The sequence below is a fragment of the Python bivittatus genome, unplaced genomic scaffold (assembly GCF_059951505.1).
Source record: "Python bivittatus isolate LINGU-HERP-01145 unplaced genomic scaffold, Pbiv_v1 ctg000330_np1212, whole genome shotgun sequence".
Taxonomy (NCBI): domain Eukaryota; kingdom Metazoa; phylum Chordata; class Lepidosauria; order Squamata; family Pythonidae; genus Python; species Python bivittatus.
Window position 1 is genome coordinate 31,120,390 of NW_028277058.1, and position 24,932 is coordinate 31,145,321.

At 36.4% G+C, this 24,932-nt stretch overlaps 2 long non-coding RNA genes across 5 annotated transcripts in view; one reads left to right on the forward strand and one right to left on the reverse strand.

Annotated features, from left to right (window-relative positions):
* The window catches only part of LOC107326037 (uncharacterized), a 107,764-nt gene extending 100,627 nt beyond the window's left edge, over window positions 1–7,137 (forward strand). For all 4 annotated transcript variants that reach the window (XR_015796433.1, XR_015796434.1, XR_015796436.1 and 1 more), the window contains one exon: window positions 5,529–7,137. This is a non-coding gene — a long non-coding RNA (uncharacterized LOC107326037). The remainder of the gene's footprint in view (window positions 1–5,528) is intronic.
* The window catches only part of LOC148215936 (uncharacterized), a 37,159-nt gene extending 12,577 nt beyond the window's left edge, over window positions 1–24,582 (reverse strand). The window contains exons 1-2 of the long non-coding RNA XR_015796437.1: window positions 24,338–24,582; window positions 20,229–20,395 (exon numbers count right to left, since the gene is read on the reverse strand). This is a non-coding gene — a long non-coding RNA (uncharacterized LOC148215936). The remainder of the gene's footprint in view (window positions 1–20,228; window positions 20,396–24,337) is intronic.
* Window positions 24,583–24,932: the final 350 nt, after the last annotated feature.

A 24,932-nucleotide genomic window follows, 5' to 3' on the forward strand; every position in this document is an offset into this window, starting at 1 on the left:
TGAATATTCTTAGTGGTTACTTGTGATTTTGAGATCAGACAATTGCTTTCTCTTTTAGGAGCTATGAATTTAAGCATATTTACACACCAGCATATTTCCAGACTAAAAGGCTGTCAGAACATTTGTCACTGTGTTGACAGGGAGATATCATCCTTATGCTGTTTTTATGGGAACTAATTTAATATATGCAAATGTGCACAAGTAGCCCTTAGAAGGCTCTCAGAGTGAAAGACTTAATAAATGTGTGTGCCTATGCGAATGTGTGTATGTGTCTTTGTACATGTCTTTGCTTCTTTGTGGTAATGTTTGTGTCGTTTACAGACTACATTTTTCAAAAGGAGGCTTAGAGTTGCATTCCAGTTTCACGTTTCCCTACAACAAGTGAAATACACAAGTGCATATAAGTCAGGCTTTGTGACTGAATTTTAATCTTTAATACATGTATAATAAGGGCATGTAAATGACATATCTGGCAATCTATTGGTTTTCAGTGAAGTAAGTCTGAAAATTTCACTGAATTGTTCCATATGTGCTTTATTTTTGTCCACATAATCAAAGCAAGCTTCTTGAAATCCTATTTGGGGGCTATTACTTTTAATTTTTGTGAAATATGCAGCCTATTCCTCCTTAATAAATAAATAAAGCTGCTTTGTCATGGTCAGTGTCCTGTAGCTCTTTGTGCCCTCCTTTTCATTTCAAGCTGCAGTTGAAAGAAATAGTTTCCTTCTTACCCTTATAAAAGGCTGATATTGCAGTGTAGAAGTACTGAAATAACATTTTAACTCAGGGGCTATATTTCCCAAATAGAACCCAAGAATGAAACAATTGAATTGGCCAGAGTCCAGGTTTGGGATGTGACTTTTGTTTGGCTAAGCTGAAGTACGAAAAGCAAAAAAGTCATCTCTTCTTCTTCTCTTGCCAAATAAAAAAAGAAGTTTCTTGAATCTATCTAAGCCATGTAATATCACCATGCCAACCTAGGATTAATCTTTAGAAGAAGGAAGCCCAAGCTGGAATGAGAACACTGGGCAGTTCTCTTTCCTGCTGATTTCCATGAAAATGTTTAAAATGAGCTTAAGTCTCTCCATTGAAGTCTGTGAATTTAGAAATACTTAAATTGGATTGTTTTCTGACATTTTTATGAATCTTATGACATTGGATTCTAAAATAAAATTGAAAATAATCTTTTAAAAATAGTATCACAAAACTATTCATTTTCATATATTTTACAAAAATAATTATATCCCACTATCTTATGGATCTCAGAGTGGGTTAATTTCCATAAATTAGAAAGATACTAACATGGAAAAAATATTTTACAAGATTAAAAGACAAGCATAATATAATTCAATATCATAAATAATGGGCTCATCAGGAATATGATTTCTATCCTATAAAACAAGGATGAAAAACCTAGAGGCTTCCACTTGTTGTGTAACTATAGTTCACTGTACCTCACACCATTGCTCTGCTGGATTAGTAGTTCAGCAATTGCTGAACTCTGCTATTAAAAGGTCACAGAATTATAAAACATTAGGAATGGCAGGAACCTTGGAGATTGTCTAGTCCCTTCCGCCTAGAGCAGTCAGTTTAATATGCTGCAAATCCTGTAGTACGGAAACAGATCTCTATCTAGATCGGTGTTTCTCAACCTTGGCAGCTTGAAGACGGGTGGACTGCAACTCCCAGAATTTACCAGCCAGCATGCTGGCTGGGGAATTCTGGGAGTTGAAGTCCACACATCGTAATGTTGCCAAGGTTGAGAAACAGTGATTTAGATCTTATTGAGGGAACTTTTTTTTTTTTTACTGCAGATCCTCTTGCAAGCTCATCTCAACTGGGAAATGAGGCGAGTATTTAAGGCTGCTGATTGGCATACAGAGCAGTATACAATATATCCCCTATTTTGTCAAGGTTATTTGCATTTCAGAAACAGATAAAAATTAATGAAGACTTGCAGTTGAATATATTTATTGTATTCTAAATATAGGTTAAACAGCAGTTTTCCCCAACCAGGGGACTATAGCTAGCATCATCTCTAGCCTGGATTGTCATTGGGATGCAAGGGACGATGAGAATTTATTTAGAAAAAGGATTTATAGAACATAGTATTTTATCAATCAGTCTGAGATTTGGAAAAAAAAAATGTCACTTTGATTTTGTAGTTTGTTGTCAGCACCCCTAACAAAATAAGAAATATACGGAAAGCTGAATGTCTTTGTCCATATTTAAAACATATTGGACAATTTTGGGAGTGCATTAATCTGGACCTAATCAGTGACTATTTGTCCTGCCAAAATGCAATCTGGGATGAATGAAAATGAACTAGGGTTTCATATGCAGTCTTTAAATCATTTGCATGTTTTATGCATGGTAATTTAATTTATTTATGCACTACCTTTCATTTATGGATTTCCTGTTTCACTTGTATTAACCATATTGTGTTAGACAAGAAATAGATTTTATAGGGAATCAGAGAAGAGTAAGAAAACAATAAAATGGAGTAGATTTTTCCATTGTAATGATTAACAAGATAAAAACAAGACAATTATTTTTGCTAAGGTTAGTGTCAGTTATTTTATTAGAAGTATTACAGACTTTTTGAGGCACTCTGGATATTCTTTAGCACATGCTGTATAGAAATGTGGAAAGAACATTATTTCCAAAAGGTATTGAATGTAAGACCTTTTCTTTTCAGTGACCTTAGGGACCTGTGTTTATTGGCCTATTAGCAGGAATAAAATGAATAGCAATGTATTATTTGAAGTACTGTATTTATTTCAGAATCTATGTAGTCATAGCTTGATTTTGAAAACAACAGCTTTATTTCTTTATTGTCCAGTAGCATAGGCAGGTGGTAGAATTTTCATGGATTTGGATATAGATGAAGGTGCCATGTGGAATGTTTGAGGGTAATGTATTTTCATCTCAGCATTACTACCTCTGTATACATCAGAGGTGCTTTAGTTCAGCTTCTTTGATTTCAAATGTGTTGAAATTGGAGCCAGCAAGTTCATTGGTTATACCGGCTGGCAATTTGGGAGTCATAGAAAAAAGTTCCCTGGAGAGTGCCACATTGGGAAAAGCCTATTTAGTGTATTTATAGGACTGTTGTCTAAGTAGCAGCCTCTGACTCAAATTTGACGTTTGCAATGGCCATTCAAGGAAGCGAAAATGGGAAGAAGTTAAGGATGCTTAAAAGTTTACAAGGATATGTTCGTAGTTGTTTTGTCTTTTGTATGTCTGTTCTAGTGCTATTTTTTTGTGGTGTCCTGTCTATTCAGTGAATTCAGTGGTTGTGTGTGATGACTGTCCCCCTTTCTGTTCAGTTAGCAATCTCTCTGAAGCCTAAATTGCTGTTAATTTGTGATGTAACTATTGTGGAGTGCTTTTTTAACAATTGCAATATAGTTTTCAAATGTTGAATAATGTAGCATGAAATCCTCAGTTAGTTTGGAAATGATTGTGAAATCATGTGAAGAAAATCAGTATGGCATCTGATCAAGATAAATTCACTCTAGTGTTTTATGGCTTTTTATTCCTATGTGATAGTAATAAAGTCTCATGTAGGGATGGAAGCCATGAAATACATTGTGAAAAATCATCAACTAAGATGAGCCATCAGAATAGAATCATTATAGGACTAGAGCTGCTAACAATTATTGGAAAATGGAGTATTTGTTTTGTTGCCTTTTATGTTTGCACTGTTTTTTCATTGCTTCATTCTTAGAGTTGGAAAGATAGGGAACTAGTTTCTAATAAAATAATTCATTTTTAAGTCAGCATCAAAGTTTTATATTTTAATACATATTTAATTTTTGTTATTAAACTGAACACTGTGCATGAAACACTGAATTATGTGTTCTATAAATCAAGTAAATCATTAATGGCATTTATCAGGTCCAGGTTTCTTTACTCCCATACTCCGGAAATGATCCCGAACTGAAGCAACAATTCCAGCATGGTGCATTGACATGATTTTTTCCCCAAATTCATGCTCTTCTTCTACTGACATTATATGAATTCTGGGAAGCAGTGTTTGCATAGCAGTAGAACAATTGCATACCTAAACTTGCAGCCACTTCACTGTGCTTGCACTTCTTGAAAGCATGATTGAAATGGCATTTGAAACAACCGTTCCACAATTTCTCCAACATTGCTGAAATCATGCTTGGATGGATTAATAAAAAGAGGGTATCTTAACATGTTCCTTATGCAGTGCTAAGTGCAAACTATATCATTACTGCATATGTAATTCTCTTTCTTTGTGATTATTTTGACTAGGATATGTTTGGAGATAGCAAGTTGTATTGTTCCAAGTCTAGACCCTCCCTCCCCCTTTTTTTTGCATCTACTTTTTGTCCTACCTACAGAAGCTATAGAACTGATTTTTAAAAACAACTCTGTTTTCTGTTACTCAGAAATTTCAAAACCAGCCTATTTTATTTCTGTATCTCTTTCCATAGTTGACTGTTTTGATGATGCAGTAACCTGATTTGAAATATATTTCCTGCTGCATAACACAAAACAATTTAGAATCAAATTATGTGGTTATTAACCATGGAAACCTGATCATATTTACTGAGAAGTATATATCCCATTGATTTCAATGAGATGTAGCCCCTAGTTAGGACAGTTAGAATGGGAGCCTGAATATATGTATTATTATATTTACATTCTTTATATATAGCAACATAGAGGGGACCCAGTGTGCCACTCTGTTACAGAGTCATGGTACATGTATGTGTGTGTATGTGTATGTGTGACAATAGTACTCTTTTCCTAATACAAATCCAACTCCTGTGGTGCTAGTTCTCATAGAAAAGAAACTTCTCTGGTACTTCTTACCACCTCTGTTCTGGAATAACTGTAGCTTTAGGAACATAAGAGGAAAAATCGCACATCAGGAAAGGGTACTAGAGCCCCATTAAGTGCTTCCCTAATAATTTCCTTTTTAGTTTTACGTAAGTTTTGCTAATGTGAATATATATTTAATGAATCATATAGCCTTGGCTCTTAGATCAATTTAAATACATTATATTTTTAAATGCAATAATATGCGCAGTTTAACTTGGATTAAACTAGAACAGTTGCTCAAAGCAGAACATTATATGAACAATATGCTGCTATTTTCATGAGCGGCTATGAGAAAGAAGGAAGAGGGACATTATTCACAATAATAATAAAACTTGTCTAGAAGCATGGCCGTAAGTCTTTTAGGACTAAAGTGCTTGCATGAAATGGAATGAAATACTTTAGTATGTTAGACTACCCTAAGACCGTTACTTGCTATGAAGGCAAAAGTAACTTGGTAATCAGTTGTTTGTATTCCAGTTACACAATAGTGGAAATTAAGCAGTCATTATCCTTTCTGTTTTGACAACCAAAGTATGATCCAGAGCGATAGAAGGATTTTGGCATAGAGGAATGTGAATATTTGCCTGAAGAAATAACAGAAGCCTCTCCCTCTCAGCTAACTTTTGGATGTTCTCAAACTGTTTTTTTTTTCCCTTTTCTTTTTAATTTAGGTCCACTGACTCCACAAAACCTGAGAAGAATTGCTCCAGTTAAGTGGATTAGATATCAAATTACAGATGAATTGACCGTCTACCTTTGTCGGTATTAGAGTTATACGCACAACATTCAAGGACACATCTTAACTACTTCGTCATGTTGCCTTTCATCTCTGAAGCTGTTTAATTAATCTGAAGATAAAGGTGCCTTGCAATTTATATGCCATCAAAATTATTCCTGGAATGTGTAACAGAAAATCACCACAGAAGTCTTGTGGTCATCTGTTAATTTATGATTTTTTATAGTTGCATAGAATATTGAGAGGAATTAGGGCTGGCCCTGCCATTAGATTGATTGACATGGCCATTCAGGTGATGAGGAAAGATGGGGCATTGCTTCAAAACCAAGCTCATTTGTTTACCTGTTCACCTACCTGCCAGCAGCAGTCTGCCACTCCTCCTTGCTACCAGGTTCCTCCCATACTCCTTGCTAAGGGCAGTGCCTTGTTCTAGAATGACAAACTACAGTGATGCTATTCCTTCCCTTTGAGGCCAAATTCTTTGTTCTGAATACTTCTTCTCAATGAGGCATTGAGAGCTAGGTATAGCAGCACAGATGACTAGCTTCCACTGTGCCTTCTTCTGAACACTTGGCAAATGGCTGCTTGACCTTACTCTGTCAAGGGAGCTAAGATCTATAGATTATTATATTTTAATACAGACTCTTCTGAAGTAAGACACTTTTTCCAATTCTCCTTTTCTTCTCTCCCCATTTTCTTACTACATCTTTGCAATAGTGTATCAAATTCGAATTTGCAGCTATGATATTTTATTGTGAGATGCTCTCTGGAAGTGCCCTAATGATGTGCATGCCTTGGAAAGGAAATCAGTTGAAGAGACTTAAATTTCAAGACTGCACCATGAGTATAACTTATCCTGCATATTGTTTGTTTAAATTGCATAAGTGTAAGCTAGGAACACCAGTAAGTGAAATACTGCAGTACACTCTGTTCTGAGAATAGCAGTGTAATGAGGAACTGTGCTTTATAGCACTATCCACTTGCTATTTGATATCATAGAGAATTACAATAATTTATGACACTGGAACTTAGCTGTGCAATGACCTTGAAGGACTGAAGGAGTTGGGGGATGTACTTGTTGAAGAAATAAATATAAATGTGGAGCAATCAACCCTATCTATATTCAAGAAATGCATAGATTTTTAATTTGGTCAAGCTATATGAAATAATAAACTTTGCAAAAATCTGTTTTAAAAATATGAAGAATGCTCAAAATATCACAATTATTATAAACTGTTGCAAATGGATCTTATAAATATTATTTCAGTTAAGAAAGAATATTTAATAATTTAATACTTGTGATTGAAAAAAAAGTCTAACATTCAAAATCTTCATCATTCTCTCATTGGACAGATTTTAAAAGTCAGATTGTTTTTTAACTGCAGTATTTTCTAAATTCTCTTCCCTAAAATACTGCCTGTTCTCTTAGTTATTTAATAAATATGGCTACTGTTGACTTTTGGATTATAAACGCTTCTCTGCCATTATCTTTAAATGTGTAATAATTTCTAAGAATAACTTTAAAATGAATGTCTTTGTATTAAATCCAGACAGTGTATTATTAAAATAAATATATTTTTGTATTAAATCCAGACAGTGTATTATTGTAAAGTTCAATTATATAAGCAGAACTTTTTGAGGTAGGCCATATCAAAGGGATCTGTAGAAAACCATTTCTCTGACTTTCTCCTGACATCTCTCAGCCAGGAGATGATGGACCCAAGTATAAAGTGACTGACTTAGCCATTAATTTGACAACAATATTGTACACTTCTACAAATCGCACACGTGTGCTGTATTCAAGGAACTAGGATTCTTTATTCTCTATTCAAATACATTTGTTGAAATGTAGTATCTGTGAGATACAAAAAAAGGTTGTACATTCAATTGGTACATGTAATATATTCTCCTTCCTTTTATGGCTTCATAAGCAGAAGGCAGGAGACTGAGAAGAAGAATGCAACCAGCAGTGATGACCAGGAAAGTTGCCAGGGCCTCTAAGATCTGTTCTTCCAGTGCAGGCAGCCATTGCAAGAGGCAACAGCTAGGGCAAAAGCTGACTGGGAACACCAATAGAGGAAGAGGTGGTACAGCAGTTGTTCCTTCACTCATACCTCTCTTCTGCACTGCTCTTCTACTACAGCTCCTACTGGAGCCCTACACTTAGTCTACCATGTCTGGGCTAAAAAAGCCTGGAAAATCACTAGACATGGCATCAAAGGGATACAGAAAACGATCATCCAGTGATCATCTAGATTTTTGTAAATCAGTTATCTTAGCCTTAGCTTATATGGTCGGGTTTCTTGAAAGTGAATAACAAGGAGTGGGCAGTAAGGAGAAGCCTATGCGCTTCAAGCCATAGGGAAAATGATGTGATTTTTATTATAGTTAAAAACTTATGTGAAAACTTGTGCATAGTTTCAGGAATTATGTTAAAGAAAGTGGAAAGACTTCCACAAGAGTGTATCACCTTTTGACTAGTTTGTGTCTGGAGATTAAAATTCTTAATCTGACATAAGACCATGGAACAACTAACGCACCTGTCCTCACAACTTGCCTTTCAAAGCATATGATTAAAAGTTGGAGTAAAACTCTTTCCAATCAATCACGCTGGGTGATTTGGGTTGTGAAGTAACCTGGATGCACATTTGTACTCTTGAGCTTTGCTTTCTTTAGCCTTCACAAATACTTCAGTATCAGGGTTGCTTCTGAGATTGTAGAAAGTTATCATTTGAAAGACTGAAAGAATGTGAGTGGGCTTCAACAGATGGCAAGGAGTCAGTAGAATCCTGACAGAGATTACCTCTACAGGGTTAGGGTATTCCTTCTCATTACTGCCAGAAATCTTCAACAGATTCTACACAACAAGAAACCTGGTTGAAGAAATGTCCTGTAGGACATTTAGGGCAAGCTATCAAACCATGAAGTTATCTACATTGTGAATATGTGCAATAATATTTATTTTTGCACTTCCTGGGAAACATTAATAGAATTCTTAAGAAGCATCTGGTCTATATGGTTACATTTAATTCATTTTAAATTAAATCAATTAACTGTATGCTTACTGATATGCTTGCTCATATATTTAAGGGTTTCCTCCTGTCATGTTTAAATTTATTTATTTTATTTTATTTATATATCAAATTTGTCATCAACCATCTCGTTAAAAAGTGACTCTGGGCAGTTTACAGAGAAGATAAAATCAATTAAAATACAATATAAAAGCAGTTTTAAATAATAAGTAAATTCCAAGAATTGATGGAATTGGTGAGTAGCTCAGGGAACATCATCAGGGTGCCATCCACCCCCAGGATTGATTAGAACTCTTATTCCCCCATGCAAGCTAGCAGAGCCAGGTCTTTAGTCCTTTCCAGAAAGCCAGGAGGGTAGGGACCCACTGCACCTCTGTGGGGAGAATATTCCCATGCCATGTAGAGCTTCAGAGGTGATAACCAACACAAGATTCCTGCTTTGTTACTTTCAGATGTAAGTATGGAAGAAAATGTTCACAAGGTAGAAAAATCACATTTCTCCTTTTTTTTTCTCTCCTCAAGTTGATAGGAAGTACCAAGGAGAAAAACACACCCCTGTCAACACTGGCAAGGCAAGCTACTGTATATAAACAGGGAACAAAACCCACACTCATTTGCACTGATGGAGTTACCTAGTTGGGTAATGAAACATCTGCAAGCAAACAACCAAGCTCAGAGAGCACCAAGGACTCCCAACTGATTTATTTGTTTCTCATGTAGTAATTCTATGCCAATTATTTCTATCATATTCATATAAGAATTAATGCTGCTCAATTTTTAACACTAAGCACATTAAGCCTATTGAATACTCGTCGGGAAGTTGTTTCCAGCCCAGGATATTTATTCCAAGCAGGATAAATAATGTTTATTATAATCTTTGCCTATAATCAGAGAATTATGGATCAGAGAATGCTACTGGATTGGATTCCATGGATGAGAGAGAGAATAATCTGGTAAAAATTAATTTATATATACTAAACTAGTAAATTGTAAGTGGGACAAAGAAGCATACATGATACAAGGTAAAAGACCTGCTACCTTGCATCAGATTCCTAAGTAGGAGACACAATGGCAATCTGAGGTTCTTTTACCTTTAACTTTTCTCTCTCCACTTCTCTTGCTTCCTTTGCATTTCTCTCTCTTTTTTTTTTCAACTGCCCTTGAAGAGTATCCAGAAGCTTCAACTGGTGCAAAAAGCAGTGGCAAGGTAGTTATGTGTACTCCTAGAATGGCACACATTACATTTGTGCTCTGTGAGCTGCCTTGGCTAGTCTGCTTCTGGATTCAATTCAAGTGCTGGTTTTAACCTTTAAAGCCCTACATGGCATGGGGCCAGGTTATTTGAGGGACCACCTCTCTCCAGTTACATCGATCCAACCCATCAGGTCTGGCAGTAGGGCATGCTATGGCTCCCATCTTCCAAGGAGCTTCACCTGATGGGATCCAGGAGACGAGCCTTCTCTACTGTGGCACCCACCCTGTGGAACATCATTCCTCCCTAGGTGAGATTGGCCCTGATCCTATTGACCTTCTGGAAATCCTTTAACACTTTGTTTTGTCAGCAGGCTTGGGGATCTCAGGGAAATAGGGAGCCTGCAAAATGGTTGCATTGTATGTAAGATCTTGAATGCACTCTCCCATGGCTTTGTTTATATTTATCAAAAAGTGCCTACCACTCAACCCACCACAACACAATCAACACAAGCTATGAAAAGGATAACACAACCATACATCAAAAACAACCAATTATTACAACCACATGGCATCACTGTAGCACAAAAATCAACTAAAGCCTATATTTGAACAAGATTGCTATTCCCTTGTCTCCCAGAGCTCTAAGCCCACCAGAGACCACTGTCTTGTGGTCTCACAAGGAGCAACTGTATGGAGCTCTTGGGGGAGATCTCAAGTCCTCTCCTTGTCCAGAGAGGAATTACAAAGAGCCAGTCTACACACCAGCTCTTCATTCTACCACAATTGTCAGCTCCATTTTTCACAGAGCTGTCTTCAGTCCACCATTTCTTCCCTGGAAGTCCCCCATGCCTTGGATATCTCATGCCTGTACAGGTAGTCCTTGTTTAATGACTGCCTCATTTAGCGACTATTCACAGTTACAATGGTAATGAAAAAGTAACTTTATGACCAATCCCCACATTTACAACCCTCACAGGTCTGTAAAGCAAAGTAAGATCATAAACACAGTCACGGTCTCACTTAGTGACCACTTTGCTTAATGACCAAGTTGCTGGTCCCAATTGTGATTACTAAATGAGGACTACCTGCATTATTCTAATGTGTCTACTAGGGGCTGTCTTTGAAGACCACTCAGAAGCTGCATCTGTTCCAGAATTCAGCAGTGCAAGTAGTTAGGGGTGTCCCTTGGTGTACCCATGTAATACCATATGTATTACATAAACCCAGCCCCCTGGGATTAGTAAGTTAGTCAACATGTTGCATGAATTCAGGCAACTGGTGTAGTAAAGCAAGGTTAAGATAATGAAGGGTTAAAATGTTATGCAAACACAGCCACAGTATACATATGTTAGTTTGCTTTTTTCTCTTTTGATTAGTTTTTCCTTCTCAGAGTTAGCATAATCATCTGGAAGACAAACTTGGATCTGGCTAGCAAAAGTTAGGCACTTGGTTCCTGTTTCACTGATAAATTATAATGTAGATATTTTTATCCACATTATTGAATGGAAGATATACAGACAGACAGGCAGACAAATAACAGAGATAGAGACAGATAGAGATAGAGATGATGTTGGGAAGGATGTAGTCTTGATTCTCAGGAGAAATTGACTTTATGGGATAACCCCAGCCTGAAAATTGCTGGTATATATCTTCCTTGTGAAGTTCCTAGGCAAAAAACATAATTAACACTTTGGATCAGGTTACTGTTAATAAGTGTTTTGAAACATTTTGTATGCTGCAAAAAGAATTCAGATTGTTTAAACTGCTGAATTAAAACATCCTTTGACCTTACAGTTTGGGCCTGATGCATTAGCAACACCTGAACCCCCTACATGATTAATAATCTTTTGGAGGTTCCCAAATTTACAGTTTATTTTTCTGTTTGATGGAATAGTATTACTAAAAAAGAAATGGGGAACCTGCAAGAAATTTGAAACCAAGAACTGGAATATTCCATTTTGACAAATAAGTGGGACGCAGTTTGAAAATACGTTTGTATTCTATGATTTCAAGATGCAATTAATTCAACAAAATATTGTTTTTCATGTTTATTTGACTCCCCAGAGAATGCATAGTAAGGGTTGCATTTCAACATCTATATTCTGAAAGGGTATTATTATGAAGACATTGATTCATTTACAGGCTTGGACCACAGCTGCAACTTTTTGATTTAATATCCATAAGATTTGTTCGTCTGTTGTTTATGGCTGCTTCAAATCATAATCAACCCTGAGCAGCATACAGTTCAGCCATTGTAACTCTGATTAAGACAACACGGGGGGGGGGGGGAGGCTATGATGGGTAATTATAGTAGTTTTTCAGGGTTTACAGGAATTTAGGTTTTAAATATGTTGATGAAGCTAGGAGTAGGTTGTAGAGTTTGGATATTGAACTGGGAGCCCCTCAGATTTGTTGGAAGCCAGCAGCCAGCTCAATATTGACCAGTGGTCACAGGAACTGGTGGAGCACAGAGCCTTAGCAGCCTTCTAGAAGGCAGAGCTGCCTGGCAATCTATAAGAAATCAAGGGCCAACCAAGCTTATACAGAGGAAAGTCTCAGTGGAAATGCTGAGATAGTGGCAGAATTTGTAACAGTTTGGATTTTGCAACTATGCCACCTTGCCCAGGAGCAGCAGCAGTAATGACAGTGACGTATACACTCCAAACTGGCTTCTCAGTGGGAGAGAGATAATGCAGAAGATCAGGTGAGGTTCAACTCTGGGTTTTGGATATGGATATGGAAACCAGCAGGAAGTGGGAGTGGGAAAGTGGTCTTGTGAAAGGACTGATCTGCATCATGGTTGCCACCAGCTACACTGCAAAGTAGATATTTTGTCAGCTTCATCTGTTTTGTTGGATTGATATGATGCTGGTACATAGTTGGAATGGAACATATTTTGACTGCTCTGTGTGTCTGATCTTTCAGATTTTATATCTTTGTCAGCCAATAAGCCAGTGAGCAAGAGGGGTTGAAGTTTTGATTTTGGGGTTGGAAGGTTACTGGTAGGAAGCATTGATAGTATGCTGAGGTGTTACTTTTTGTTTTTCATTGAATGAGAGAAAGGGTTGCAGGGGAGGAATGCAGTTTTAACCCCATGCCTTGCCTGGCTGAGAGGTGGAAAACTGAGGATGATGTGGTGTGGTATTGCATGTTGTTGGGTGAATGGGGAGGAGGACAAGCTAGCTATCCATGATGCCATGCAGAGTAAGAGCCAGCTAGATGGTGGAGTGGTTGTAGTTTGACTTGGGGAAAAGATGGCTAGTGTCAGGGGAGGTGGTATGGTCAGGTGGGGGAACTGAGTGGGCAATGAAATCATGGTAGTGATGGGTGGAGATATGACAAGAGATAGGAGGCTGGCAAGGAAGGGAACCTTGGTGCTTAGCAGCAATACCATGTTCCAGCCTTCTGTTTGCTCTGTCCTTCAGTGGTTCTGGTTTCTGGTTGTTGCTACTTAATGCACACTCATGGCTAAGGCTAAAAATAATTAGTTCCCTTAGCCATGATTTAATTGTAGATGAAAGTACTGAGTTTGTATGCTTTACTGAAACCTGGCAGAGTACAAAGGAGGGGTCCGCTCTTGTAGATGTGCCCAGCTGGGTTTTGTATGTGGCACTAGCCACAACTCAGGGGCAAGGATGTAGCTTTTGTTATCCAAGAAACCTGGTGCTTCCAGGGCTGCAGCTCTGGAAACAGATGGTTACAGATGGTTGTGGGACCCTGGGCTACAGAGATCAAAGCAGATTGTTGCTAGTATATCAGCTTCCCTGTTGCATAGCAACCTCTGACCCCAGATGACTATAGCCAGGTTGGCAGTGGAATTTCCAGGTGTTTGGTACTGGAACACTTCAATATTCCATCCCTGGATGTGGACTTAGAGATGGCTTGGGAATTCATGGATCAAACCCAAGTTATCTCTGGCCCAACTCACATATTAGATCTGTTTTTATTTTGGGGCAATGACAATGTGATTTGGAATTGGAGGATGTTACCATCATTCCCTATTACCCTTGGAATTTTCTGTGGCTACACTCCACCACAAGGAGTTAGGACCAATGTGAATGATCCAGGTGCCTGATGGATCTTATTAGATTTCAGAGGGAACTTGGGTGTCTGAGACTTTAATCATTGTTTGGAATGAAAAGGTGATGATGGCCATGGATCAAAGTTTGTTTGGTTTTTTCTATTCCAACCAAAATATATGTATTTTCAACCTCAAGAACTTTAAATCCCAGCCCTGTTTGTGGAAAAATAGGGAATTGTAGCCTCTGCAGACATGAAAGGCACTAAGTTGGGAATGCTATTATAAGCATATATAAAACTAGGGACTCTGCTTCTCCTGTTAAAGGCTTCAGCCTCAGGTATCCAAATGTATCTTTTGTTCCTCACCTTTTCCAAGAAATTTCTCATATTCCCATGTGAAAAAATGGGCAGAACATCACAACTATGCTATATAAATAAAAGCATGGTTCTTGCTGGGATCTCATGCTATAATGTAAGTACTCGAAAATATTGAAATAGTTTTAAATAGATTATTTGATGTATTATCTTAAGGAATATTCTCTATATGTCCTGGGTTTATGTTTAAGTAGTAAGCTAACAGAAACTAGTTGTGATCTGTCAACAAAATTTTGCATTACTGAGAACAATGGTGTTTCTTTATGTGAAGAGTTTCCAGATGAAAATACAGCTGCAAATGTTGAATTGCATGTTTAAATCAACAGTTATGCAGAAAAGCAATCATTAAGTGACTGCTATTATGACACACACATATTACAGTAGGATTATTGGTATTGTTTAAATCTCAAACTACTAGATTTACCACACGTTTAGTTATAATTGGTAGACCTGCTCCCAAAACAAAGTTTTAAGGTTATTTTTGTATTATTTTGTTTACACAGTTCTTTACAATGTTCCTGTATGTTTGTGTATGTAAAAGAGTTACCATAGCTTAAATGCAATTTCCTGATGTTACTGTACAAGGTATGAAGGAGATTATGTCTGAAAGGCAAACCTTTTGTATTTACATCACTCAGTACTGGTGGAAGAATTGAGCCATATGAACATTTCTAAGGAAAATGTTCTTAACACTTGATTGCTGGCATTTTCTAAACAAATGAATGCTTGAATGGATATATGTGTGTGCCTGTAATATCCAGAAGGCTAATCACAATCTTTAGCTTCAATTTTCTATGGTCCACTGTTGTCAATGGGAAAAGCAAATGACTTGATGTGAAGTATTTATGTAGACAACTTAATGGGCCTAAGAGAGAAGGTTCCAGCTGGATTTGGAGGTCATTGGTTTCACCATCTTGACACTGATGCATCATCACAATACACTGAACATAGGTAATGAGAAGCAGTTGGAGTGTAAACTCTGCATATAATTGTAGAATCCTGATCTAGTAAAAGTAATGAGACAATGAAGACAAAGCAACATCTTAAGATTCAGCCTATGTGATGTGATCTTGGGATAACCTAAAAATTCAATATATTTCACAATGTGACACACTTACTGTAGCTGTATATAGCAAGAACAGAGAAATTTCTAAGTATTAAGAGTATTCCTAAAGTTGAAATGCAAATGTTGGGACCATCAAGACCTTATTAAAAAGGTAGGCATTTCAAATAATGGGAAAGGAAGGTACATACATAGGTGTGTAAGTGTGAAGACTTTTCTTTTTCCTTCTTGCCTTTCTTTATCTCTGGATAGATTCATACATTATGCTATAAACCATGATTCACAAAAATTCTTAATTTGGATTTGAACTATGCTAAGACAGAAACATAGCACATAATGACTCAATAGAATGTATGGATCTAGTTTCTGCCTTATTATCCCATATGCCAAATCTATCCCAAATATGTTCACAAACATTTCTGCTTTCCTCTTCATCAATTCCATGTGTTTCTCACATGTAAACTCTAAAAAGTTTGACTAAATAGCTCAAACATTATCTTCCTTGCCACTGTATCCAAAAAAAAAAAGAAAGAAAGAAAAGAGAAAAGAGAAAAGAGAAAAGAGAAGACAAATAGCATAAGTCAACAACATATCACTGCAGAACAGTTGTGAATTTATCTTTCCAGTATTGTACCGTAATTATTTTGGCCAACCCCATGCATGTAAGCTCCACCATTTTTGATAAATACCAAATACTGGGATATAGTCAAGAACATAAACATTCTTAAAATGCAATCAGTTATTTATGTTCATGTTATCAGTTGTGGATTTAAGCCCCAAATATGGCAAATTATAAGACAAGTCTAGATCATATCAGTTAGTGTTCCAACTCCTGAACTACATTTCCACCACCAAGGAGATGGCAACCAACTATTATTAAACATTCTCTGAAATGTCCAATAATACAGATAACTGTCTGTTTAAGCTTATTTTAATATTGAAGGAGAGTAATATTTATGCTCATGATTACAAAGGTCATATAAGTATTAGGGTTATGCAGCACTCTGGAAATAATTCAAACTGATGCTTTAGGAGGAACAAGCATAGCATCTCTTTAAAGCTGCAATGTTTTTCCACAGTGTGAAGCAATACAAAGAGTGAAGTCAAAGTAATTGGATCTCAGCTAAAGCACTATGACACGAAGGCATAATAGTAGGATTAACCTTAAATGAGGAATGTAAATTTATGCCTCAATATGAGGTACAGCTGTAAGTCCAATAGTGTAAGTAAGGGCTATTTTTAATAGCATTTTCACTGCAGTCTTTGCAGATCTGAACAAAGTTCAAATTTGGCAAGCAAAGGTAATTTTAGTAAAAAAAATAATTCAGCAATTCTCAATGATTTATCATGTGTGTAATGATAGTTTGTGTAATTTAAAGTATAGCCTAACTTGCTACTTAGAGGCGCTCCAGAGACATTTAAAAAGTTTTAAAAATAATGACCTGTCATTAATTCTACAGAAATACTTCTCTTCCAGCAGAGCACCGGCAAAGAGAAATTTAAATGCCAAGTCGACAAACATTATATTTAAGAGTCTTCTCTTTCAAATTAAGCAGTTATGCCCTTGAAATCCTTTCTAGGGTGCTATTTTTTTCTCAAATTCTGCTGTCTATTTGTTGCCCAGACAATGAGAAATTGCTACCATGATATAGATCAATCACAGACCTGGGAGTGCCGCACCAGTCATTGTATGGCTCATTCAGACCAATGCAATGGTGAGATTAAAAGGATAACAGAACTGCAAGAGAGGACCATAGGTCACTTTATTCAACTCCAGTGCATATAAAAACAATAGTCAATCCATTCGCACCTTATAAAATACCAAATTCAAATCATCGGATATTACAAGCAAAGAGACCTTGGACTGCACAAAAGGGCCATCTGTTACAGGGCAAGAGAGACATTCCCATAGAATCCAGGATATCATTCCATGCTAACTGAATATTAGCGAACTGATAGTACCAAGATAGCTCTTTGGCAAAGCCCTAAAAAAGAAGTCCATTGTGCATCACTGCATTCCTTGAACTACTGATGGTATAAAATAGCTTTCTCCAAGTTGATGCCTTCCACATGTATGGGATTGCAGTTCCCATTACTGTCAATCAGCATGGTCAATGGCTATGGTCAATTATGTGAATTGTGGCTCAAGACATCTGAGGGCACCATGTTGGGAAAGAAGAATATTTCTGCATAAACTTTCCTGAAGGCAAGGGAAGCAGCGATTATGCACCATATTAACAGATTAGTTTTGTTTTTTTCTCCAGGGGTCACCTCAGTTTCCAAATAACAGTTACTTAAGACAGAGAGAATGTAATGCAGCACCTCTGTAAGCAACTGCTTGGATCCAGCTCTTCTCTTATATAACTTAGAAATTGGCTATTTCCTCTTCTCTTGTTTTTTCTTGATTTGACAGATTTCTCTTCCTCTGGGTGAAATACCCTAACTGGAAAGTAGCTGGAGGTTGAGCACTGATTTCAGCATTATAATTTTAATCCAAGATCCTTGGGTAATACTGGCTTTTAAATCTATTTAAATTCAGTTTGTGTAGTTCAGAAATTAGAACTCAGTCATGTATCTCTCCAGAGATTTTAATTTTCTTTCTCACTCCTCTGCAGCATCACTGTATGAGATCAGTTTTGCCATTTCACAAAGTTACTTATGTACATGCAAACTTTTCTAAGTAGAAAATATCTCTTGATTTCCTGATCTATACATGAGATGTAATTTACGAGCAATTGTCTTCAATTAATCATCTCTATCTACTATTCACAGGATTACCATGAGAAATATAACCTCTTCTTGAATACCACAAATGTAAACAATTTTCTCATAATGTAACAGGAATTCAGAATTAAGCATCAGTTTAAGACAATTCCAAACTGTTGATTTTGGGAATAATCCATGATATAGAAATATCTACTGCCAAGGGATAGGGATAAGCTGATCTCCCAATTTCTTTTCAACGTTTGACCTTTTTTTTTTAAAAAAAAAGAAGTCCTTTCCACAGTACCTAAAGAGAAAGAAAATAAACATGCCACCTCTGGGGCTAATATGCTTGCAGCCTCTCTGAGATGTACCAGGAAAAGATGGAACTTTGCAAAACCCTCTTGACATCTCCAGAATCTTTTTTTCTACTGTCACTACCTACGGAGACCTATGAAGCACATAGTAACAGTGGTGGAGCCCATTAAAGTATCAGGAAGACCTCTGATGATGGTGCTTGTTTCTGCCTGTGAGCCTCCTCAAGGGGAAAGTTAGTTAGCTTTCAGATATCATGGATGAAAGCTTAGAATCATTCCCTCAAGACGTTAATGGTAATTCAATTCAGTTGTCCTTAAGTGCAAGCAACTTTATTTAAGCAACTTTATTTATTCATTTATATTTATACATGAATAAATAAAGTTTATGTATTTATAATCATAAAGGAAATTCACCTACAGTATATACTCACATGTAAACCTATCCATGGATAAGCCAACCCTTGGATTTTTCACCAAAATACCATGAAAAATGTCCCACCCGCAGATAAGCTGACCTGTATTTTTCATGGAACTTTGGTTAAAAATTTGAGAGTCAGCTTATCTGCAGATGGGCTTATTCTGTGAGTCTATACGGGATACGCAGATACTTTAAAAAAGTATTACCATATAGACTTGCAGATAAGCCCATCCACACATAAGTGGAACCCAATTCTATGGGTGTATTTTGGCACCTAAAATTCTCAGCTTATCCACAACTATATACATTACATTTTTCAGAAAACAAGGCACCACACTTCCATAAAAAATCAACTTCATAATAGGAATTCCATATATAAGAACAGAGTCAAATAGTTTGAAAGCATCCAATAAATAAAGTAAAAGTTTTGGAAGTGGTTTGCCATTGCCTTCTTCCTAGGGCTGAGAGGGAGTGACTGGCCCAAGGTCACCAAGCTGGCTTCATGCCTAAAGTGGGACTAGAACTCACAGTCTCCTGGTTTCTAGCTTGATGCCTTTAACCACTACACCAAACTGGCTCTTTATTGGACAATAGCAGTATATTTATAACTTTAAAACTCTTCTTATGAAGGGAGATTTGTAGCGTGGATTTTTATTAATGGTGCATATCAAATTTATTCAAAACTCAGACAACAAGATGTAATGGGATAATTTCCATTTACTCAGGTCTGAATTCACTCCATTCCAGTCATGAGCTTCCATGCAACGTCATTTTGTATTTGCTTTTCTGCACCTCTATTGTGCTAAGAATGCCAGTTGTGCCAAAAAGGGTTTTTTGGGGGGGGGGGATGGGGGTGTGTCATTCATCTTATTGCTACTGTCAGGATAGAAGGCAGGTGGAGTATTAGTTTCAGTGAAAGTAATTTGCGTGATCAGCTCAGCATTAAACATCCCAATTGTAGTATCTTGGAAGTGGAAAGATCCTGACAGAGAAACATCCTTAGTTTTACCATTTCCTAAACCTCAGTGCCACCTAGTATTTCACCCAGAGGGATTGTACAAAGTTTTGTGTGTTGTTTTAGTAGCTGACCAACCCTAGTGACTGATTTATTTATGGAAAGGACAAAGAAGCTGATTGTCTTATACTCTTGCCTCAAACCTCATAATCATCTCCTTCATAAGGGCATGTTGAGACTCTCTTGCAGTGAGCTCAGAAACACCTACATTAATTTATTACACCATCCTCTCATAACAATAATTTCATTCTATTCTGCCAAAAAACAAAAACAAAAAAAATGAGAGACACTGGTATTTCCCCAGGCTAATCTATTGGTGAATGAACCTCTGTTTTTCCAGCCCTTATTCAAGTTCCAGGCATTGAATTAAATTGGACTACTTTTGTATCTCTGCTTTGGGATCCTTCTAATGATGACAGGTAGGTAGAAAGTATATTATAAAATATTCATAAATTCATGTAAAAAGTATAGACATGTAGAAAAAAATAGATAAAATACCTCCTGAGAGATGTAGACATGATCAGGCCCTTTTGAGAACGGACTGCTGGATTTTCAAGTTCAGTTAGCGTCTGTTTGGTCTTGCTTCCTAGCAAGCCAGTTGTGGGTATTAAAGCAACAGCTGTTCTTGGCAGGAGTCAACTCACTTATGACTGAGTTGAAGTCACCTGAAGAGGAGTTGTGCCAAAAAGTCACTTAAAGAGAAATGGAAGGGGCTATGAAACAACAGCCTTGTAGAGTAGACTTATTATGGGATTTTATTATAAGGAAAAGAGATGGTAATATGCTTCAATAAGGATTTCAGGATTTGAACAGTTGACCCTGGGACTTGGCACCCTCAGTAGGCCTCCTATCTTGGAGGAGGCACTACGTGCAAACTGAAAATTCCTTTATACTTACAATCTTTTGGGGGCTCTGCACACAGTGAAAACAATAGCATTATTAATAACCATTGTTATTGAATCAAGCACTGCCAGGTCATAAATTAGATGATGTGTCATTTTAAGCAAGTATTTCACTGTTTTTACCGATAGCCCATAATGTTTACACTAGATGAAATGCTTGAGAAGTACTTTGAGATATAGACAAAAATATTGAGAGGAGGAGCTGCTTCAGATATTAGCTATATCATAAAATTAACTATATGGAATGAATTCATATTCTGTTAAAATGGGTAAGATGCTTCAGTTTATACAAAATAAATTAGGATTGAATGAACAGTAATGCTTCAACCTCCAAAACTTTAGTCTGAACAGGGATATTTCAGTAAATGGAAGTGGAAAATAATTCTTGAAATGAGCTATTTTGTTACCTGTATTTACTTCTCCACATAATCACTACCATTTACTGCATGCTTTTGCTAACAATGTACGAGCTTCCTAAAGCCGTCCAAAAGAACTCCACACATTGTCTCTTCAACCAGGTCCTGACAGCATTTTCCACCTCTTTATCTGAATCAAACTGATGCCCACAAAAGTATTCCTTTAATTTTGGAAAAAGGTGGAAGTCACATCGTGGCAGATCTTGCCTGTATAGTGGATGGGATAAGACAGTGAGATCCAACTTCACAATTACTTATTAGGTGTCTGTGAAATGTGAGACTTAGTGCTGTCATGTTGGAGCAAGATGTCCTTCTTGTGCTTATGATCTCTGCTTAATTGTTGTCTCAAAATGTTGAGTGTTGCAATGTAGTGCTCTGAATTGATAATGGTGTCTATTAAAGCAAAAGAAATTGGGACAAGAATATACAGCTGCTGGGAAAATGAAGAAAAATGGAATAATAATGTAGATTAAGTCACCTACTTGGGAAGTAATGGATCAGTTCAAAGATAAAGCAGGAAGGATCTTAATTTTAAAATCATGGAAGGAAAGCAAAATAATAACCTTGGCCTCTGTCTATACTTGAAATAAAAATAAAGAACAATTCTTAGATTTGAATTTAGATAAATTATCTCAAGGGAGGAGTGGCGATATGGTACTGGTAATCTGTCTCACGTGTAATCTGCATAACCAGTCTGTCTTCTCCTCTCCCTCCCTCCCAATTTAAATCCTACATCAGTCTAATCACTGTATGCATCTGATGCAGTGAGCTGCAGCTCATGAAAGCTTATGCCTCTTAATAAAATGCGTTAGTTGGAGAAGGTGCTGCCAGACTTCTGATTTTTGTTTGTTTGCTCCTACAACCTCCTACTCAGAATTTGTAAACACTAAACTCTTAAGGATAGTTACATAATGTGAATCCTATGGTTTAGAGAGTCTAGGTAGTATACAGTTTTTAGTTTTACACATTTTGCAGCTCCTTTGGTCTATCCTTGCTAGCATATTGACTACAGTGACATTATTTGGATATGTTTTTAAACAAAAATAACATGGGACCTGCATTGTCTAAATCACTTTATGCAAGGTGATATTGGATTTTGCTGTAATGGATAAAGCAAGACACAGTAAAATTCAGTAATAGAAATGGAAATCAGAGAGAAGGGCCTGGACAACAGCCTAGGTATAAGAATACAAGCATTGGTCCGAAAAAGTGTAAAAACATGGCTATGCCAGTTGGCCTGGGGACGTTATGGGGGCTTACATTGTTGGAATTGGCTGGTGGGATGATCAATACTGCTATGCCCCATCATCTTCAATTGCATATTGGCTTTTTATATAGAATTGTTACTAGCTGTTTTAATGTGCATATTTATATTTTTATTGTTTTTATTATTTTGAATTGTGAGCCACCCAGATTCACCCTCTGGGGGAGATGGGCGGCATATAAATTTAATAATAAATAAGTAAATAAAATCGTTGTATGTTCATCTGTGATAATTTAGAGGATATGAACAAATTAGATAGGACATAAATCATACATTAAGTATGATAGATGTCAGAAGGTGTTTTGGTCCTTCAAATCATTCAGTGCGGATAGACCTCAGTGGACCTAAGGAGTCATTATTTAACTAAATTTAGGATATTTGTTTATTATGCAGCTAAAATTGTTTCACTGAAATTAAGGCAATTATTTTTTTCATATGACCTTATTGTCAATTGTGAAATCAATTTTGAAAAGGATTGATTGTATATATGTTTATGGATACACACAGTGAACATTGGATCCTTGGATCAGCTGTTAGACTTTTTAATCAATAGGCAACAAAAGACATAATGGAGATGGTAGAATTTACTGTGCTCCAGGACCTTGCAACATACACATAATTAGAAGCACTTTGGAAATCTCTTGAGGCAGTTATCGACGGCTATAGCATGCAGTGAATCTATTGACTTTTGAAGGCAATTGAAGTGTTGCCTGAAGAAAGACTGGAGTATGTTTTCATTTAATATAGAAATATAGATTCTTAATAAGCTGTTATGATTCAGGAACTATACTTACTGTAGATTCTATAAGATAGAACTGGGTTCCAAATCCCATGTCAATATAGACATTTCATGACTGCTATGATTTAGAGGACTAAAGTATCATGCTTTGACAAAGATGTATGTGCATGAATTGCATAATTAAAATTTTAAAAACTCAATTATTAAGAGCTGTTTGGCAGATAAGAATATGTTGCAGCATAATGCAAAAGAGACCAGCTAGATTGTTTCAAACCAATGAACTTTTTTTCTTGTTAATTAATGCCTCATTGTTTTCCCTTCAAATAATAATTTGCTATGACTCAGGACATAGTAGATAGGCTGGAAAACATAATAGTTACAATTCAACATATAGGAACATTAAATTTCTTCAGATCAACGAGTTTAATGATGCTGAATCCTGTTTTAGTCTACGGCCAAGAAGTGAAGACTGGGTGCTAAGGGGTCCCATTTCCAGGCAGTAGAAATAAGACTCATCTAAAACAGCATACTGATCAAATTGTATTAAATAATGGGAATGGTTGAAAACATATAGTTGCTAGTCGATTCTAAAACTGTGCATTCTATTTTTTTTTAAAGGAATCTTGTTTATCGTAAATTTCTAAAGCTTCATTTACTTCAAAAAGTTTTTTCCCAACCCCAAATGGACCTTTAAAAAAAAAAAAAAAAAAAAACTTTAGTCAAAATTGCTGACTGAATATTTATTGATGGTTATACAGTAGGTAAGTGAGTATAGAAGGAAATTACTTCATCAGTAACAAATAATGGTGTTCATCATAAATTTAAAAATACTTTCTATATGATGGAGCACTGCCCATTCCCTCAAAGCATTAGTAATGTTTGTAGTTTATTTTCAGTGCCATTGTGAAACTACTTTAAGAAAAACAACAACAACAATCTGGACAATTAAAATTCATGCCAAATTATGTTGATGCATGATATATAATGCCATTCATATAACATCTGATTTTGCCTTCCATAATTTGCTTTAGTAAATTTTATTGTCCACTAACAGTCTCAACTGCCACGTGGACATTGGTCCAACACATCTGCAGGAATAGGAAAAAGTTGTTCCAGATTAATAAAAGGTTTAAATAGTATTATGACATAGCTATTGCATATTTAAAGGAAAATATATATCCAATAAGCATCTATCAAAAAATAACCATATTGATGGCTCTCAACTCTGTCTGGAACAATAGGAAGCATAATTTAAAAACCAGCTGCTGAGTACAAAGAGTGAATACCTATTGCTTTCCAGTCCAAGTGCAGGATCCCTTTTTCAGCATGAGATTCCAATCCAGCAGTCAGGATTCAACAAGGCAGATTATACACGAAGAAGAGATCTTACTCAAAGAAAGAGGAAAAGGAAAAATGGGTAGACACCAAACACAGAAGTTGGAAAGAGGAAGTCTCCCAAAATACATTTTTCAACATATTTAAATGTATATATCTTTTAAAAAAACAAAAAACAAAACTAAGTTTCACTCAACTTGAGTCACTGGCTTTCAGCTCTTTTGTAAAAATAGTTATCCAACTGAATGGGAGACCAAAGATTCAAATCAGCTGTACAAAAGAACGTTCCTGAAGGGTTTATATTTGAAATGTGTTGGATCCGATAAGCAATCATCTATGCATCATGTGATTTCCTTTTCTAACTTCCTGTCCTGGAAAAACATGTACCCAGTTTCTTTTTTATTGTGCATTCCTCCTATTGATCAGGCAAGGTAAGTTTCAAATGAAGTAGAATGTAATACTCTATTGTGTTTTTCTAATACTACGCAGATCTATTGCTTTAATCAATCTTTTCTTCTAATTCTTTTTTATGTGTGCTTTAAAATA